This window comes from Tiliqua scincoides, chromosome 7 (genome assembly GCF_035046505.1).
Source record: "Tiliqua scincoides isolate rTilSci1 chromosome 7, rTilSci1.hap2, whole genome shotgun sequence".
Taxonomy (NCBI): domain Eukaryota; kingdom Metazoa; phylum Chordata; class Lepidosauria; order Squamata; family Scincidae; genus Tiliqua; species Tiliqua scincoides.
In genome coordinates, this window is record NC_089827.1 from 9254551 (window position 1) to 9275197 (window position 20647).

A 20647-nucleotide genomic window follows, 5' to 3' on the forward strand; every position below is an offset into this window, starting at 1 on the left:
GTGAACGGATGAGCAAGAGCAGTTGAAATTCTTTTTTGCTCAACTTGAATCCAAGTTGAAAAAGAATTCAGAGGCTTGTGAAGTTTGTCGCTCCTTGGAGGCAAGTTTTAACAAGCCCCTGAAATTCATTTCTAAGCATGGCTCAGGAGAATCTCAACAGCATTTCTAATCCTAAATACAGTTTTACTCTTAAAAAAGAAAAAGAAAAAATGATTTTATGTACAGCTCCACACAGTTCTTTTAAAGAAACGACAGCCCTCAGTCTCTATTATCAAGTATCGTAGAAGGTAGATTTCATTTTAATCTATATTATTATTATGTTGGGCTTGTCATGATTAAGCTTCTAAGACAGCTTGACTGACCCGGTCTTACATCATGGAATGTTCACAAACATTCTGGTTGCTCAGAAAGCAATGTGTTCTGCTTCTATAGGAAGGGGAATGTGATCAGGCTGGAATGAACACTTCACATAGGTCTTGGGGGCAGGAGTATCTCTGTGCTGTGAAGGCTGGAAAAAAGTTCTAGAAGATAACAGAGGCAAGGTTGCTGTATGTCATGGACTGAGAAAAATGAACCAGAGGGAAAAGTAAATGAAGGAAAAAGGGACCTGCAGAAAAGGAAGGAATAAATAAGGATCTGAGGCAAGACGGGGCTCTAAAAAAACTTCCAATTAAGATCAGAAAGAGCTATATGCAATAGCTACTGTCACTCAGCACTATGACCTGGCGGGAGGAAGGAAGACCAGTGTTATGACGGTAAATTTTGAAGTTCAGGAGCTTGATACCCCCACATTTATGCCCCCCAGTCATCTATTACTTCTTTACACATTTGCCTAGGAGGGTAGCCTTAGTGCAACATGAGCTACATACCATCTCTTTGGCAGCTCTTAGGAGAGTCAATGGCAGGCAGCCCAATCCTATCCTCCACCAGTGTGTGCAATTCTGTAGCACCAACCAAGTTTGTGATCCATGCTATGGTTGGGGACGACGACGACGACATGCCCAGACAGCCTGGTAGAGGTAAGTCAAAATGTTTACTGGCCTGGTGTTTGATCTTCTCTGGACCAGCCACAGCAGTCTTGCTGTGACATTACAACCCCGATGTACAAAGACCAGCGAAGACCACACTGGAAAAAAAGAGGCCCTGAACTTCACATATTGATGGGAGTAATCAGTCAATTCTTGACCACAGGATTCTAGACTAAAATGTGAGACCCAATAAAGATACTATTATGTTACAAAGCATTTACACATGAACCAGGTGCATTAAAAAACAACTGTATAAACAAAGGTTTTCCAATCAAAAAGACCTAGATGTGAACTTCTAGATCATTTTTTTTTAAAATAATGGCATGATCTGGATGTAATCTTTTCTTTTTGTTTTCTTTTTCAGAAGCAACTCACCAGCCATTATGAACCCATTTCTCCAGATAAAGTACTTTTAAAAAAGATTGCCTTCAGCCTCCCAGGTGCCAGATGAGATCATCTTTAAAGATCTGTGCACGTCAAGCAGTTATGTTCTTTCTACAGATTGCCTGACATTTGTCGGCGCTAGAAAAAAACAGATGCCCTGGTAACCAAGTAAAAATGTGATATTTAAAATGGACAACCCGACAATAGAAAGAAAACTAGACAAATTTGCAGCTGAGCCAACAGGCAATGTTACTACTTAAGCTCCCCACATCAAGTAGAAGGTGAATTTTTATTTTTTTTTGCACCATTCATCTATGTATGTATTTCAGTAAAAAAATATCAGCACTTGAGTTAATTATATCTAGATAAGTTACTCTATAATAATCTAGCCATATTATATGTATAATATAATTATAATAATCTAGCCATATTCCACTGGTACTAACTTCTGGTATGAAAAAGAATCCTGATTGCTTGAAGTGGTACACTGGGAGCAGTAGTGTAGCGAGTCCGGTGAAGAGGGGTTCTCTGCAGGGGGTGCGGTGGGGTGCGCGGTACTCAGAGTGACAAGCAGAGCACTGATTAGCCCTCCCACCCACTCCTGTGTCGATTTGGCTCCAAATTGGAACCATTTTGGATACTGGGGGAGGGAGATGTACCAATGCAGGGAGGGGCGACGTGATGATGCAGGGTTGATATGACGACATCATCATGAAACGCCCACCCTGGGCACAGACCTGCCTAGCTACGCAGGAAGCAGGGGAATTTGGACTTATGGTGGATTTGACACTTTGTGAGATCCAAGATGGTGGCAGCCCGGAAGAAAAGGCTGCGGGATGCTGTTAGCCACATAATTTTGGGAACCACTGCCCTGATGCCCACTTCCTTTCTTACCGTGTGTTGACAGAAGCCGTCAGAAAGGCTCTACCAGTGGCATACCTGTTCGAGCTATCAACTGCCAGCGCGCTAGTGATAACTTATGAATAGGCCTGCACCCCGGGCAAATGAATTTAAATACATTTAACATTGCACGTGGAAAGCTTTTGTTGGCTTTTCCTGTGCCCCACAAGCTTTTCCTGTGCCCCACATTCTGCATAAAACAGACTTGTATTTCAGCAGGAAAGGGAAGGGGGCAGGTGCTGTGGCAAAGAAGATTAGCAGGATTTAAACTAAGTACGAGTCAGTTTTAAAATTTAGAGAAATTTGGATCAGATCCTACAGATGGAGAAATTTCTGCTCTGAACTCTCTAATTCTAAACTTCAACTGTATCCCTACTTTCAACTGCTTAGTGGATGACAGTGAAGGGGGGTGATGGTGATAAGCTCTCCTGTATCTATCTGCAGGAGCAGTTATTCTTTTCACCCTTCCAGATCCTCCCAACTAAGACTTTCCACCCTCTTAGTACATATATCTTCTTACACGTGCATTGCTCAGAGGAGGAAAAATATTTTGTGAGAACCGGATAACCAATAAGTGTCTCTATTAAAAAACCATCAGATGTTTGAGATGCTCCTTGAGTTATTAGGGTAATGGAATTTTTTATATTAATAATGTGATTGAGTTTTGCTATAAAAAGAACATCAGATGCACACTCAAATAAATAAAAATTTGATCACAAGTACTCACTACAGAAATCGCTATCTCATTTCTCTACCAAATATAAAATCCATTCATAGTATCTGTATGTTTAACAGCCCAAACCTAACTAAATACCTGTGTCGCTATGTGGCACCCCGCAGGAGAATTTTGCTGCTGGAAGTCTCCTTGGGGTAAGCCCCAGCAAGCTGCAATGGGCCAACTTGGACCCGTGCCAGCAATATCATTGGTGCAAGTCCAAACTGATCCATGTTTGCAGATCATGCCCAAGAAATGGATAAGATGCATGCTGGTGCCACCGATCGCATACCCCTTCCAGGCCAAATCGATTCATTCATAATGGGACTGCCTTTGCGCTGGTCTACCTGATGGTACGTTGGTGTTTCCCAGTTTAGAATTGGGCCGCTTGTCTAATTTGGTCTTGAATAGAAGGTTTTATAGTGAATATATATCTTTAAAGTTTGTAGTTAAGCAAAGCAGTACAGTGGGCCTATGGTGTCCACAAGGAATCTGTTCTAGGACCTCCTGAGGATATCAAATTCCAAGGATAGTTAAAGCCCCTGGAGGGGATGCATCTGCTGGCAAACTGAAAGTGCATTCCAGAAGCCTCCGGGAGGCCTTCAGATGCGACCGAACCTCAGAAGTCCTCCTCCCGGACGTGACTGGAAGGGATTTCTGGTCAAGTCCAGGTGGTCCTCCACTACAAATTTGGGATCCGTGTTAAGTCATATCCATGGATGCTTAGTCTGTGGATAAGGAGGACGTCACTGTAAGGGGGAAGTCACTGCAGTGAGCCCGTGAATGAGGATGCCACCCCTCTATGATGTCAACTTAAAAAAAGTGGAACTATGAATGAGAACCGTGTCACTTACGACACTGACAAGAAGAATTATGAGTAGATAGGTGTCACGTATGGTGTTCCTCATACCTCTGTATATCTATTTTATATACAGGGTTAAGCATGGAGTTCTAATTGTGATCACAGGCAGCTGGTTGTTCTCAAATGTCTTGAAATATTTGGGACATTCTCCAGGAATCCAGTCAGACAGATGGCAAGGACCATAAATAGGGGTTAAGAGGAAATAAGATGAGAGGGATGCTTCTAACTTAGAATAACCCAAATAAAGACCCTGCTTTCATAAAGGGATATTTCAATTCTAAAACTATGCAGAAAGAGAGTTGTCCCTTGATGATGAATACATATTACAGCCATACAGAATAGTTTCAGGAATTGGGATTTAGCTTATCTGCATATTTTTTAAAATTTGGATACAAAGTCATTTTCTTCTGCATTACTTACAAGCATTTTTGCTGAACAGATTGGACCATCAGCAGAATAAATCCTTCCTGTTAATGGGTGGACGGCACACCAAAATGTGCCAGGAAATTATGTGAAATTCCTGTGAAACAAAATGTGAAATTATGTGACACTGGAACTCCTGATCAGCGCAAGATAATTTAGTGGCACTGAATTTCACAGACCCAAGTACAAAGCGACATGACCGCTTTTGAGGAGGAAAAGCCATTGCAAATTGTCCAGTCTTTCCCCTCTCATGAAGTTTCCTGTCTATGCAAGGTCAGGCCATCCATGAGAATGAGTGATGCAGGGCCTGATGCTTTCCAAAGTTCCATTGCCAATGCTAGCATGCCAACAGGGCATGTGCTGCATCTTGCATAGGTGGGGAATCAAGGAGGGCTTCTCAAGGTAAGGTAAGGTAAGGTTTGGTCCTTACCTTGGGGCTGCTTCGTGGCTGCATAGGTGCTGGAAAATTGGATAGGATTGGGCCACAGTCATCTTAGACAGCAGACGGGTGGAGGATGGGGTGTTTCCGTTTGCCTGCTCTCCTCCACTGCCCCTCCACAAGCAGCACACCAACAGGAACCCCGGGGGCATGATCCAGCAAGGGCAGTTCCAAGCATGCACTGGAGACTGGTGCAACAATTGCTGTGGCCGGAAGAAGGGAGAGCTGCATCTGCAGTAGTCAACAGTGGGATACTCAAGGATGTGCAAAGGCTCTGTATCTCAAGTGCTTCTGAGGCTATTCTGTATTTCAGAGGGGGAGAATGACTGGAAAGACGAACAAAAGCAATGGAAAGCAATAGCATTTCACTTGCACCACTGGCTTATTTCTCAGATCCGCATGAGGTCATGATCCCTGGCAACCCTGAAGAATTTTGTGACTATGTATGCTGGACGACCACAGGTTTTTCTTTCCCACTCGGTACATAACACTCCTTTTCTCCATCTGCAGATTTTGCATGGAAAAGTGTCGCTTTTGCACCAACGGCTGAGTTCACTTGATTTCCTCTGTTAAAGGGCGTTAAAAGGGTGGAAAAAACTAGGAAAGATAACACTGTCACACAAATGGGGGAAAAGGACAAGCAGAAGCAAGCTCGGTAATGTCATCATGGATTTTACGTTTCAGTAGGCCACAGTCCAAGACAGACTTAGGAGGATTTAAGCCCACTAAATTGAATGGACTTAAACCCAATCCCATAGGGTGCTTTCTGTGGCAGAACTCCCAACCTACTGCTTTAAGTGCCACTGTAGCATTGTAAAAGTCATGCTGCTCTCATGCACTTTGGGGTCACCAGCACAAACTACCAGAGTCCCCATGTGCATGGCAGTGGCTACCAGAAGGTGCACCAGAGCAGGTTAGGTGGCGTAGGCAGTTATGTCGCCGGCGGAGTGCGGGCCACACCGGGTGACACGCATGTGACGGTGACACCACTACTCAGCAACATTTTCAAAATCTTGGTATTTTCGAATAATAGCATCATGTTATATATCAATTGATGTGTAATTTCATGCAGAATGCAATGAAATAAACCACATCGAAATATCTCTATTCTACCAAAGGTTATAGCCAAAAAAACCAGTAGGAGTAGGTCTATCATACACCACCACGCCCACCACTTGGGGCGTTGCTCCACCCACAGCATGGGAGGAGGTTCATTATGGGGGTGGTGTGCTGGCCTCCCGCACCGTGTGACACAAGCCCTAGTGATACCAGAAACTTAGATCAGCTGGGTGTAAGGAGTGGTTCATGGGCAATTTGGGGCAGGGTTCAGGAAGAGCGGGGACAGTTTGGGGTGGAAGGAGGTGGATTGGAGTGGCTGGAGCGTGCACTGGATCCTACTCCCTTTTGCTGGTCTGGAGCCACCCCCAGTACTCAATTTGAACTTAGACCAGCTAAAGAGCTGATATAGGAGACCTACTGGTGGCCTGGCAACCTGTGGAGAGGTAAGTAAAACTGATCTTTACTTATCTCTCCTGGGCTGTCTGGTTGCCTCCCCACCATAGCATAAAGTACATACTCTGTTGGCAATGCTGAATGTTTATATACTGCTTTTAAAAAGTCATTCACTCAGTGGTTTACATAGGTGACAAAATTATATGCCCTCAACCTGCCCCAAAACACCCCCTTCCCACTCCCTCTCGCACCCCCTCTAGCTATGCCACTGTAGAGTTCTAAATCTTTGATCGGAAGTAAGAGTTCATAATAACCAGTACTTGTTCTTCTGTATGGCCTACTCTGTAAATAGAAGTGCCTCTCCACTATTAAAATTACCCTCTCCCAGCTATCTTACGGAAACATTAATTATCTGCAAAATCCATGTTAAATGTCTGGCCCGCTCCTCTTTTGAAAGATGTTTTAGCAATAGAAGGTGCTTTTGCCAATGTTTTCAATCAAAGTAAATTAGATTACAGCACAGGCAGCCTGGATTCCTTAATAGGAAATAATCGAGAGTTGTTGTTTGGTTCTGACAAAGTTGCCTACCTCCTTGACAAACCTCCATATCCCCAGAATAGATTTTTGTTAAAAAAATAATGTCTTTCAAACCTAATAAACAGATTTTACCAAGTCAGCCTCACTCACGCACGGCGATTAAAAGATTTGGAGGCAGTGCGTGTCAGTTTAGCCATAGCTCGAAGCGGTCCTTTCACATGGAGAATTACCGAGGCATTAAAATTCAGGTGTTGTAGGGTTTAAAAAATGTATGAGGATAAGGAAGGGGAATCAAATAAAGTAAATATCATCGCTGTGTTTCATTAAATATGAGACAGCGGTATTCTCGCCCTTCGAAGGACAAAGTAGCATTAGTACAGACAGAAAAATGTATCAAATTGAATGTTTAATTCCTCGCTCTCTGTGCTAGATACGGACTAAAAATTAAGGGCAGAGCTGTTCTGTCAAATCCCCATCTGGAAAGCATGAAACCAATGGTTGTTCTGTATACAGTCTTTGGTTCCTTTTAAATATGACACCTCCCTTATCGGACGCCACCAAAGAGCCCTTATGGCTCCTCTTGTACCTGCTGTAGTGTCTGCAGAGGTTCCTACCCCATGCACTGGAGTGATAGACAGTACAGGTAGTAGTCCTTACTCAAGATGGTGCTACGTAAATAACTACCACTTCACAGTCCAATCCTATCCAGTAGTGGGGCTGCTGGGCCAATGCTGTATCCAGCACTGAAACGGAGCAGGCTTGAGGTCTCTTCGGGGTAAGGGAACATTTGTAGAGCCCCATGGGAAGAGCTCCGGCCTGCTCATTGGGGCTACTCGGATCTGTGCCAGCTGAATCACTGGTGCAGAACCGAGTAGCTCCATGTAGGGCTTTCAGGTGTGGGACGGGGGTTAGGATACAACCTCCTCGGCCATCCCTGTTCCCTACCTGGCCTGAACCATCCCCCTGCTTGCCCTCCCTCACCCTAAAGCACCCCCTTCCTGCCTCCATTCTGCCCTTCCTCTGCTCCTTAAGAACATAAGAACAGCCCCACTGGATCAGGCCATAGGCCCATCTAGTCCAGCTTCCTGACAGTGACGGAGGAATTAAAACCCACCTGTGATGTGCTCCAGGTGCTTACGCATGTATATGAGAAGTTTGGGATGCGCTGTGGACCTTTTGCATTTAGAATTTTTGGGTGCTCACTAGTTCATAAGAACATAAGGACATCCCCTCTGGATCAGGCCATAGGCCCATCTAGTCCAGCTTCCTGTATCTCACAGCGGCCCACCAAATGCCCCAGGGAGCACACCAGATAACAAGAGACCTGCATCCTGGTGCCTTCCCCTACGTCTGGCATTCTGACATAACCCATTTCTAAAACCAAGAGGTTGCACATACACATCATGGCTTGTAACCCGTAATGGATTTTTCCTCCAGAAATTGGTCCAATCCCCTTTTAAAGGCATCTAGGCCAGACGCCATCACCACATCCTGTGGCAAGGAGTTCCACAGACCAACCACACGCTGACTAAAGAAATATTTTCTTTTGTCTGTTCTAACCCTCCCAACACTCAATTTTAGTGGATGTCCCCTGGTTCTGGTGTTACGTGAGAGTGTAAAGAGCATCTCTCTATCCACTCTGTCCATCCCCTGCATAATTTTGTGTGTCTCAATCATGTCCCCCCTCAGGCGTCTCTTTTCTAGGCTGAAGAGGCCCAAACAGGATACAACACCCTTCACCCCCCTGGTGCAGTATGTCTCTGCCCTTGTGGCCATTGGGCTGGAAACAGCACCCACTGGATGATGCAGACCTGCCCACTGGCACTGCTTACTCTCTGGGTGTTGAAAAGCTTTTTTCAGCGCTGACAATCCTCTTCAATAAGGGCTGTCAGGCATTTTCAAAAAGGGATCATTTACATCAGGTCAGCTTCTTGAATTTTATCAGCAGCCAGAACCCCAAGGCTGACACGGGGACTACGGCGTTCTCACCCTACAGCCCTACGTACCATGGGCCAAAAAAACAAAAATGGTGTAGGAGACTTTTAAACGGTGGTTCCATGGACCTTCACCACAGGACTTGGTGGCCTTGGAGCCATCACATCTAATTCGTCTCTCGGCCGTGATGCTGTTTTCCATTCCATCTGCCCAACAGATGGGGGATGACTATGCTGAAGACACAGTCATCCTAGGGGCAGAAATGATGTAAATGTTGTTTACTCTCCTAGAAGGACAACTTCCCACTCTGTCACCTTCAGAAGACATTGAAATAGGCTTTTGAATTTCCCTTCACTGCACAACTGAAATTCTCTTCATAGAGTGAATGAAGGAAGAATAAGTGTGTGTGAAGCTTTTGGGCAGCTGCTTCCTAAGCAGATGTTTGATTTTTAAAATTAGATAGTCTCTCCTCTTGAGAAGGCATTTTGTAACTAAAACCTATGTAGGAAAGTCCTTACATAAGAACATAAGAACATCCCCACTGGATCAGGCCATAGGCCCATCTAGTCCAGCTTCCTGTATCTCACAGCAGCCCACCAAATGCCCCAGGGAGCACACCAGATAACAAGAGACCTCATCCTGGTGCCCTCCCTTGCATCTGGCATTCTGACATAGCCCATTTCTAAAATCAGGAGGTTGAGCATACCCCGTAATAGATTTTTCCTCCAGAAACTTGTCCAATCCCCTTTTAAAGGCGTCCAGGCCAGTTGCCATCACCACATCCTGTGGCAAGGAATTCCACAGACCAACCACACACCGAGTAAAGAAATATTTTCTTTTGTCTGTTCTAACTCTCCCAACACTCAATTTTAGTGGATGTCCCCTGGTTCTGGTGTTATGTGAGAGTGTAAAGAGCATCTCCCTATCCACTCTGTCCATTAATCTGTGTAAAAAGCACTTAGGGTTCAAGCAGCATCTGTGACACAAATAAGCAAGTTCAGCAAATCGATCTCCAGTTGCGTATTTATTTCTCTCATTTGTATCTTGAAATTTCTTCAAGAAGCTCGGGGGTAGCATACATGGTTTCTCTCCACTTCGTTCCACCCTCACAGCAATCCTGTAAGGTAGGCTAGGCTAAGAGAGAAAGTCCTGCTTGGCAGCTCACAGCCCAATCCTAGTGAAATCCCCACGCGGCCATGCAGCAGCGTCAGTGTGGGCTACATTGCATCCCATTGGGGAATTTTGGCTGCTGGAGGTCTCTTTGGTGTAGGGGGACATTTGTCCCCTTGCCCATGGGTAAGCCGATATGGGTGAACTCGGACCTGCGCCAGCAATATTGTTGGTGCAGGTCTGTGATGATCCATGTTGGTGGATCAGGCCTGGGAAGAGGGGTAGAATATAGCATGCACCAGTGCCGCTGATCTCGCCCCCTCTTGGGCCTGATCCGCCCGTCCCAGTTGCTGCTGTCCCCCACCCCATTCCATCCCTCCCCCACCTCTACACCAGTCTCACCTGCTCCAGTGGGCACCTGCACCCACCAGCACACAAAGGAAGGCTTTGGCGTTTCCACCAAGAAGCCCTGTCACAAAGCACTCTATAGCGTTTTTGCGACAATGCGCACCAGCGGAGTGCGAGCTCCGTCTCCACTGCAGCTCAATAGGATTGGGCTGTCAGCCACAGCTTGAATACAATGGAGTTGGTTGAGTTGGCCTCAGAAAAGAACGGTTGTAATTTCTTAATGAATATCAGCAAAATCCTATGCAAGCCTTCTGAAAAGTAAGCTCCACTGGGTTTAATGGGACTTCTTCCCAGATAAATGTGTGTAGGATTGCAGCCTAGGACACTGCTATTAAACCATCCTCATAGCTAAGATGCAGTCCTGACGGAGTCGCTTTGACTATGTAGTACTTTAACTTGCTGCTACATTCCATTCTAAGAGATATATGGAGTTAGAAAAAGCCTCCTATTTATGTACTGGCCTCCCACCTATTTCCTGAATTACTGCTATTTCCCCCTGAGCCTATATTGCTCATTACAAGTTTCAAACTGGAGTATAATTAAAGTTTTCTGTAGTGGGATTGTGTTGAATCATCAGTATGTAAGTCATCATTGTTAAAAATGCATGGGCTGCTCATTTTAAAGAGCTTATGGTCCTCTCAATTTGAGTTTCCTTGTTGCATTTGATAGCTGGAGGAAATGCCTTATTTACTATATCCTGGTGTTGAAAAGCAAAGGCTGCCATGTCTCTCAAGAACAGACGATCTCTTTCAGTGGAGAATTCTGAGAACTAGATCCAAGTTTAGCCAAAGTGCATTTTCTTGCTTAGTTCTTCCATAGTGGAACATTTTGTGCCTTCAGATCCTGCCTATTGAACATTAGGAAGTGTGTGTGTGTGTGTGGGGGGGGGGGGTTGGAGAGTGAGAGAACAAGCAAGAGAGTTAGGAGAGGGCAGGCAATCCTCTAGACCAATGTTTTTCAAACTGTGGGATCCACTAGGTGGGTCATGAGCCAATGTCAGGTGGATCCCCATTCATTACATTATTTTATTTTTGATATATTAAACTTGATACTCCCATGGTATATGACTGCATCTAGGGAAATGTTACAGCTCTGTACTTTTAACAGGCTACTATGTACATGCTTTTAACCATGATAGTAAATGGGACTTACTCCTGGGTAAGTGTAGGTAGAACTGCAGCCTAGGATTGTTAAAGATTTTCCTGCTTGATGATGTCACTTCCGGTCATGACATCACTTCTGGTGGGTCCTGACAGATTCTCACTCTAAAAAAGTGGGTCCCAGTGCTAAACATCTGAGAACCACTGCTCTAGACTTGACACGTTTTCTCAAAGGCTCAAGGGATGCTTGTGATGTGTCTCGAAGCACTGCACATTGTTTTCAGGGTTGGTGCAGTGTCATTGCTGAGTTCCACCAACGAGGACTTCCATAGTTCAACTCTCACCTCTGCCAAGTACTCACTACAGGCCCTTGAAGCCAACTTCAACCTCAGCTACGCTATGGGGCGGATACTTACAGCAAGCAAGAGGAGGGTTTGTGGGGGTCCACTTCTTCCCCCAGCACTGCTGCCTTGAGTAATCCCAGTTCTGATCCTGTTCTAATTGCATGCTAACATGAGCTATCAAGATAGGATCACTTCACCTTCTCCTCCTCCAGGTGGATGAGAAGACAAAGAAGGTGGAATCATCCCCATTCCTTAGGTCCACCTGCTACTGCCTCCCACCTGTTCCTGGTCCTGCCCTGCTCAAACAAATCAACCTTGTGAGGCATGCCAGAAGCAGAGTTCCACTCCCAGCATGTTCCACCCAGCTTGTTCATTTGAACACAACCAGACAGGAACAAGTGAGAGGAAGCGGCAGAGGGATGGACAGGCCCAAAGGCAAGAAGAAGTAATGGATCGGGAACTCTGGACTGAATTACTGCACTGTTCTCCCCTCCTCTCTTCTTGCTGCTGAACTGCTTCCTTCAACAGCCAGGCATCTGGGGAGAGGTGGCAATAGGGCAGAAGTAAAACACGGGGGTAATTAGGGGATTGTGTACATATTGGCAAGAGTAGAGGATCTGTCCCAGTTCATGCCCTGCACGTGCCTGATCTCATCTGATCTCAGAAGCTAAGCAGGGTCAGGCCTGGTTAGTACTTGAATGGGAGACCGCCCAGGAATACCGGGTGCTGTAGGCTTATACCATAGTCTTTCGAGACTGAAGGCTGCCAACCATGCAGTAGCTTGGACTGCCCCTGCCTCCCAGAAGGTCTTGCGTTTGTTCTATCTGGTTGTCACTTGTCTCTGGTTATATTACAGTGGGCCCACTGTATCCACACGTCCCATAGCCGTGGATTTCACCAACCACGGATTGAAAATGTATTCAGAAAGAATAAATTCCGCAGACCCTGCCGTAGCCTCTCACCGTTTCCCGGATCCCTCTCCAGCACTGTCACTGAGATGCACTTTTGTGCTTGCAGGAGAGGGGGTAGCTGTACAACCTGACATGTGCCACAACTAGTAGAAAATGTCCTGAAAGCTGAAGAAAGCGAGAGAAAAATGTGAATGAAAGCAGCCCAGTTACCTTGGCAACATGATCGTGCTCCAGATTCCATTCTGTGTTCCTGATCCTCCCCTTTTCTATTAACACCATCTTTTGTTTTTGTCATTTTTGTTGTTCCAAGTTGTGCTTACACACTCACCCCCCCACCCACATGTTCTGAAATGGCATGAACTGAGATGACTCCTTGACAAGGACAACCAATGTCTTCAAACTAATAAAAAGGAAGGAAGGAAGGAAGGAAGGAAGGAAGGAAGGAAGGAAGGAAGGAAGGAAGGAAGGGGGAATAGTAGAACTTTGAAGCCTGAAGTTCTGTGAGGACATGATCTTCTCTCAGAGAAGATACTCTTCAATTCAAACTTAGAGGCTTAAAACATAAAACTTAGGGCCCGATCCTTAACCCAGGATAGTATTGGTGGCTGGCGCACTACCCTGGCATCAGCCATTGTGTGAGTGCCATAAAGCACTTCGCCCCTGCTGGTGAGCCTGTTGCACCGACGGAGAGGTCAGTGCCAGTTGGTGATGGACCTTGGTACCAGGAAGAGGTGTGGCTTGAGCAGCCGGCATTAAGTTCCCCCACAGGTCAGTAGAGAGGCTGTTCAGGGCAGGGGGAGAGCTGGGGAAAGGCAGGGCGGGGGCATATCTGGGTGGCCTGGAAGGCAGGCTGGAGGGAGGATTGGGCCTGGGATGGGGATGGCTGCCGAATCCTAGGCCCCATCCTGAGCTGCGGAGCTGGCACAGATCTGAAGACACCCATGGTTCCATTAGAAACCAGAAGTAATGTTTAATGGCCCTCCAGTGGTCTCGGAAGGCTTTTGAAGGGCCAATGGATGCTGCGCAAGGCTTTCCCGGACCTCTAAAGGGTTCCAGAGGTCCAGCAGTACATGGTGGCGGGCGTGGGCAGCAGGGCTGCCCCCACAGGACTCACAGGCATGGCACCCTGTGGTACTTCCCCCCTGATGTCCCTCCCCCAGGAACACCAGTGGTTTCTTTGTCCTCCTTCTGTGATTTTTAACATCTGCTTTCCTGTTTTCAGTCTGACTCATGAATTAATTTAGTAGTCATAAGAACATAAGAAGAGCCCCACTGGATCAGGCCAAAGGCCCATCTAGTCCAGCTTCCTGTATCTCACAGTGGCCCACCAAATGCTTCAGGGAACGCACTAGACAACAGACACAACCTGTGTCCTGGTGCCCTCCCCTGCATCTGGCAAATAGAGGCAGCCTACCTCTACCTTGCACATACCTACCATGACTTGTAACCCGTGATGAACTTTTCCTCCTGAAATTGGTCCAATTCCCTCTTAAACGCATCTAGGCAAGATGCCGTCACTACTTCCTGTGGCAAGGAGTTCCACAGACTAATTACATGCTTAAATATTTTCTTTTGTCTGTCCTAACTCTCCCGACACTCAACTTTAGTGGCTGTCCCCTGGGTCTGGTGTTATGTGAAAGGGAAAAGAGCGTCTCTCTATCCACTCTATCCAGCCCCCTACATAATTTTCCTATGGATTGCATAGTTTGAATTAAAGGTAGTGAGCCAAAGGTCGAATATATATATTTTCAGATAAATAACACATACCTATGTCAGTGCAATGCAATTGGCAAAGGACAGCCGCTGGAGAATTACAATGGCCAGGAAAATAGCAAGAAGCTTGAAAAAAGAGAGAAATTCTGTTGAAAAGGAAGAGAAATTTGAAGAAAACATGACCATCAAAAGCAAACTTGAAGGAAAACAGAAGCAATATAAAAAGTAATATTATTTTAAGACTGTGTCACAATTTGGGGGTCCTGCAACATGATAGATCTGGCTCCGAGAAAAGGGATTTGTAAGTCAAATCATGTCTACAGGCTTCCAACAGCCCCTTGATTTGAACCGATGAATCCTCCAGGTTGAGGATGAATTTCTAGTTATGCCCCTGCTGTGGGCAATAACTTTTGTACGAGAACTGTCTCTGTGTGCAACCATCCTCAAAATTCCTTATTTCTTACCTGCGGTGGGATTGCTTTGTTGTGTGCTTCCTGACAGTGATGGAGGAATTAAAACCCACCTGTGATGTGCTCCAGGTGCTTACGCATGTATATTAGAAGTTTGGGATGCGCTGTGGACCTTTTGCATTTAGAATTTTTGGGTGCTCACTAGTTCATAAGAACATAAGGACATCCCCTCTGGATCAGGCCATAGGCCCATCTAGTCCAGCTTCCTGTATCTCACAGCGGCCCACCAAATGCCCCAGGGAGCACACCAGACAACAAGAAGACAACAAGAAGACCTGCAAGGCCTTAAGACCTGCAAGGCCTAGTTAAGAACATAAGGACATCCCTTCTGGATCAGGCCATAGGCCCATCTAGTCCAGCTTCCTGTATCTCACAGCGGCCCACCAAATGCGGCACACCAGATAACAAGAGACCTGCATCCTGGTGCCTTCCCCTACGTCTGGCATTCTGACATAACCCATTTCTAAAACCAAGAGGTTGCACATACACATCATGGCTTGTAACCCGTAATGGATTTTTCCTCCAGAAATTGGTCCAATCCCCTTTTAAAGGCATCTAGGCCAGATGCCATCACCACATCCTGTGGCAATGAGTTCCAGAGACCACAGACCAACCACACGCTGAGTAAAGTAAACTCTGTCCAAGAATTTAAGAACTGGTGTGATGTTGTTGGGTAACATTTGATGTTCCTAGCTCATTGCAGTTGTTCAGCTGTTATCTTGTCAATGCTTATATCGGCCAGATATTCCTTAAGGGCCTTGGGGACTGCACCTACTGCACTAATGACAATCGGGGTGGTTTGTTGTTACCTTTCCTCAAAGGTGCTGTATTTTCAATTTCCAGGCCTTGTGTTTTGTGATCTTTTTCCAATTTTTCCCCTTGATTTGATTGGCCCATGGAATGGCCACATCAATAAGCATCACTTGTGTCTTCTCAACCACGGTTATATCAGGTATGTTGTGTTCCCATTTTTTTTTTAAATCTGTCCCACCAGATTTTGACCCGCTCATTTTCTACCACCTTTTCACGCATGAGCTCCCACCACTTCTTTACTGATGCTATTTTCTATTCCTTGCACAAGTTCCAGCGCAGCACAGCAGTGACTTCACCGCGGCCGTTTACTGCTCTGTGTGATTGTGTTGCACCCACTTACAATGTGATTCGTTGTTTCATCTTTTTCTTTGCAGCTCCTCACCTGGCATCATTCGAGATCTTTTCCACTATTGTCCTCCTAACATTTATTTGTAATGCTTGACCTTGTGCATCAAATACCAATGTCCCTGTATCTTTCTTTAATTTTCCATGCTGCAGCTACTTCCAGTTGGAACCACTTCCAGTAGTACTAGTAGTAGTTGTTGTACATGATGGAGTCTGAAAAACAGCAATGAAGTAATGCAAGCAGTTTTTCTCACACTCTTTCGTGCCTGAAATGAAATAGCTCTGATGCTCAGTTGCTGTCAAGGCAGACTATTGGATGGGTACATGTGACCATTCCTCACATCAATCAGGACGGGTACCAAATCATACGATAGTTCTAGTGCACCATCTCTCAAAGTTTGTCCCTCCCACAGTACTTTGCATGGTTCCCCCGCTGGAAGTACCACCAGAAGTAACTGGTGATTATGTCATCACCAGTTCCTTCCCAATTGGGAGGCCAGATGCAACGCGACAGACACTGGTAAGAGGCTCAGGGTGGACAGGAGGACTTTGTCGAGCATGCAAAAAGCTCTGCCACCAAACCTCCTACTGTAGCTTGTCATATTGCATTGCTGGCCTTGCTACCAGGTGGTGGGGGTCTGAGGGTCCCGTACATACCACTAGATACCACCTCAAGTAGCACCAGTAGTACGAGTACCACTGGTTGAGAAATACTGTGCTAGATCAAACAACTCCTAGCTTCCATTGGGTCGTCACAGAATTGAGTAGCCCCATTGTGGGGTTTCTTGCTTTACCCGGGGGGGGGGGGTGAAAGCCCCCTTCTCCTGAGGAGCCGCCGGTGGCTGCCTGGAGCACGCAGAATGCAGCGGCAGCCATTTTCGGCACCACTGCAGCCCCATGCAATGGGCAGCTCAGGATTGGGCTGCACATCACTCCTTTTGGCTTCATGAATGGAGGTCGGCACTGGCACTGAGAGAGAGAGAGAGAGAGAGAGAGAGAGAGAGAGAGTCTGGACTGAGCTTACAAACCTATATTTCAATAGTACAGCACATAAATTTCTTAAGGAGTCATTTTTTATAGGCCATGCCGAAGCTGAACTCTCGCTGAGGTAATTGGGAATTTTATTGGTGCAAATACAGTGGGGTGTAGCTGCCCTATGTGCTCGTGCTCTACGAGGGTCATCTCCTACTGCTTTGCTACAAGGTAAATGTGGCGATGTGTGAAAAGAGGCAGCGAGTCTCATTCACCTCAGCAGATGCCTCATTATACTGAGTAAATAACTTGTCCCTGATATATGGTTTCGTAACCCTGCTGACTGGCAGCTGGTTTAATGAATTATGGGGTATAATGGAAGTGGAGCTACAAATCTGAGTGGTCCTATCGGCTTTATTCCAGCCTGCCCTGGGCCTCGATGCAGGATTTCCAAGGCGACCAAATGACTTCACAATATTTTCTTTTAAAAACTGGCCTTTTCCGCAGGGTTAATAAACACCACCCATAAATCTCAAAAGAAGTGCTATCAAGCTGTCCGGAAGGTTATTATTTCAGCGCAACCGTTTGATCATTTTCAGCTTATCGTCTGACACGGAACCCTTTAAAACAATGAGATGAGCACCGTTTGCAGTCCTGAAGGTTGTGAAACCAGATAAATACACACAGTGGTGTAGCTGGTGGGGGGGAATGATAAGTACTACAGGCTCCACGGCAGCAACTGTTACCCTGCACATGCCTGATCTTGTCTGATCTCAGAAGCTAAGCAGGGTCAGGCCTGGTTAGTACTTGGATGGGAGACCGCCTGGGAATACCGGGTGCTGTAGGCTTATACCATGATCTCGGAAGCTAAGCAGGGTCAGGCCTGGTTAGTACTTGGATGGGAGACCGCCTGGGAATACCGGGTGCTGTAGGCTTATACCATGATCTCGGAAGCTAAGCAGGGTCAGGCCTGGTTAGTACTTGGATGGGAGACCGCCTGGGAATATTGGGTGCTGTAGGCTTATACCATAGTCTTTCGAGACTGAAGGTTGCCAACCAGGCTCCACAATGTGCTGTGTAAGCAGCCCTTCCCACTGACCTTTGGCGCCATTCCAGGCAGTGACGGCAATGTACAGGTGCTTGCCAAACAAAGCAGCAGGGATGTCCCAGAGCCACATCCTCAAGTCCCGAGTCCAGTCCTAAGTCCCCGCTCCTTGATCCGAGTTGCAAATGAGTCAAAACAGGTGGCCTTCGCAACTCATCCAGGGGTGTTTTTAGAGTCAAATGTTTGAGTCTTTTAAAAAAAAACCAGTCAAGCTGCAAGTCAGCTGTGGCTCCGCAGAAAACACAGAGGTGCTGGTGGTGTTTGTGTGAGTTGGTTTCTCATTTAACAATGCCCTGATGTTCCCATCTGCCATTGGTCAGTGATGTGCTGAAGTCCTTCATTTCATCCACCACCACCACCCCCTATCCTGGATGCCCCCACCTTCCTCTGGTTCTTCCCCCTAGCCTCATGCAATCTTCCTCCCTCCTCTCCCCAGCCCCCACCTCCTGGAACCAACCCACATTCCTCTCACCAAGTCTGTTAGTCGCACAGAAATGCACCACAGAATGGGCTGGTGGGTGCCATACTTGAGTTAAGAGACTCAAGTTTACGAGTTATGACTTGTTTTTGAGGAAAAAACACAAGTCACTTCCGGTTTCACAAGATCCGCATAACTAAAATCATGTGATGGATTTTGTTCGCTTCCAGGCTATTTAAATGCTGGTCTCTAGTTTTTTTTTTCCCTACCCTTAAATTATTCTCCTAGTTAACATAGAATCATTTGGTAACACCAGGCTGCATGAGAAACCATCAGTGAGAAACTAGTGGGTTTCTTCACGGGAAAACAATGTAGTGATTAGTGGGCCATTATTTTGCTAGTTGCTTTGCAGCCTGTCAGATTGTGCTTAAATTAGGCTTTTGCAGAACACATAGTCACAGTGGAAAAAAAATGGATGTGAATTAAGGCTCCCCCCCCCCCTTGAATTCACACTCAGTGAGCCAATTTCTGGCTAGAAGACAATGTATCTAGAATACTTGATTTTGCAAACGGGATACAATCGTGACTTCAGATGAAATGGCACAGAAATGTTATGGCCACTCTCCTCCCGTTAATCAATCTCCTCCAAACTGAAGCGGTTTGCAGAGAAACTTTAATATTTGTTGACCGATGACAACATTTGAAAAAATGGATGCTATTTCTCTTACCAAGAAAGGCGACTTATCCAGATTCTACAACATCTTGGGAGAACTACAGACTGCTGATGACAAATATAAAGATAGATGAGTGACAAGACTTTCAGTGTGGAATTTTGAATGAACAGGGGGCAAACTCATGCAAGATGGGACTCAGCAGTGGCAGACCTGCCATTAAGTAAAAGGGGCAAATGCCCTGGGCTACGCAGCCTTGCGTGCCTCTAGGACTGCACAGAAGCCTCACAGAGGCTCCCGACGGAGTCAGAAACTGTGCTTTTGGTTTGCTGGAAGCACAGTTTAAGAGTGCTCTGGTGTGTCCTGGAGTTGTGCGAGGTTCCAGAATGTTGTGGTGAGTGTGGGGGTGGGGTGAATTCATTAATGGGGGCGGTGGCATCCCACGGGGGGAGCGCCATCGCAGTTCTTTGCCCCGGAGTTCAGGGCTGGGGAGGTCTGCCACTGGGTCTCAGCTACTGGTTAGATATTGAAAGAAAAATTTCATGATTTACCCAGCTTTACTGGTGTGTAATTGCCACTGCGATATAAGCCTATAAATGCTTTCTTTAGATGCCACATTAACACTACAGAAACCCTAATTATTCCAATGCAATTCTGCTGTTCAGGAATGACAATTAGGTGATTCTTCTTCCATTGGTTCTGGAATATATCGTCCAGGGGGGACTAATTTCATCACAGTGTGAGACATAATGTCCCGTTACCTGATTTGACATTATCTAATAAACAATTATATCACAACATCCCTAATGCTATTATCGCTTTGCATCACAGATAATTTTGTCACCCACAAATACAGGGGAAAAAATGAAGAATTAATTTCTAAGCTCTTTCAGCTCCTTTCATCGAAATCAGCAAAGCACTCTTTGCCAGCAAGTCTCAACTTTGACCTCCCAATTCTATCTGGGCCTTATGCTGATGGATCTCACAATCAGTTAGCGTATGGCAGGGCCCACAACTAACAGTGGGTAGCTAGCTAGCAATGCCATGGGAGCCAGGGAGCCCTGAACCAGCAGGACACTGACCTACCTCCTACTGACCTACTTCCACTGCTGAAGCAGGTAGGTCAGTGGAGAGGGTGGTTCAGGGGAAGATATTGGGTGGTTTGGGGTGGGAAATGGGTCAGGCTGGGGTAGAAAGGGGAGGATCTTGGAGGCAGCGGTGCACGCCAAGATTCTATCTCCTCTTCCTGGCCCAGAAACACCCTAGGAGTATTCTCAGACTGAGGGCCCAAACCTATGCTTGTCTACTCAGAAGTCCCATTGTTGTCAATGGGGCAGTTCAGTTGGCAACCTTCAGTTTCGAAAGACTATGATATCGCGCTCTGAATGGTGGTTCTGGAACAGCATCTAGTGTGGCTGAAAAGGCCAATTTGGGAGTGACAATCCCTTCCACACTGGGAGCAAGTGCAGTCTGTCCCTGGTCTGTCTCTCTGGCTATGGGCCTTCCTTCTTTGCCTCTTTGTCTCAGTCTGTTGGCCAAGTGCCTCTTCAAACTGGGAAAGGCCATGCTGCACAGCCTGCCTTCAAGCGGGC

The 20647-nt window shown here is 46.2% G+C and overlaps 1 pseudogene; it reads left to right on the forward strand.

The window, feature by feature from the left end:
* The first annotated feature begins 17592 nt into the window (after nucleotides 1-17592).
* Nucleotides 17593-17709, forward strand: LOC136657905 (5S ribosomal RNA; annotated as a pseudogene).
* Nucleotides 17710-20647: the final 2938 nt, after the last annotated feature.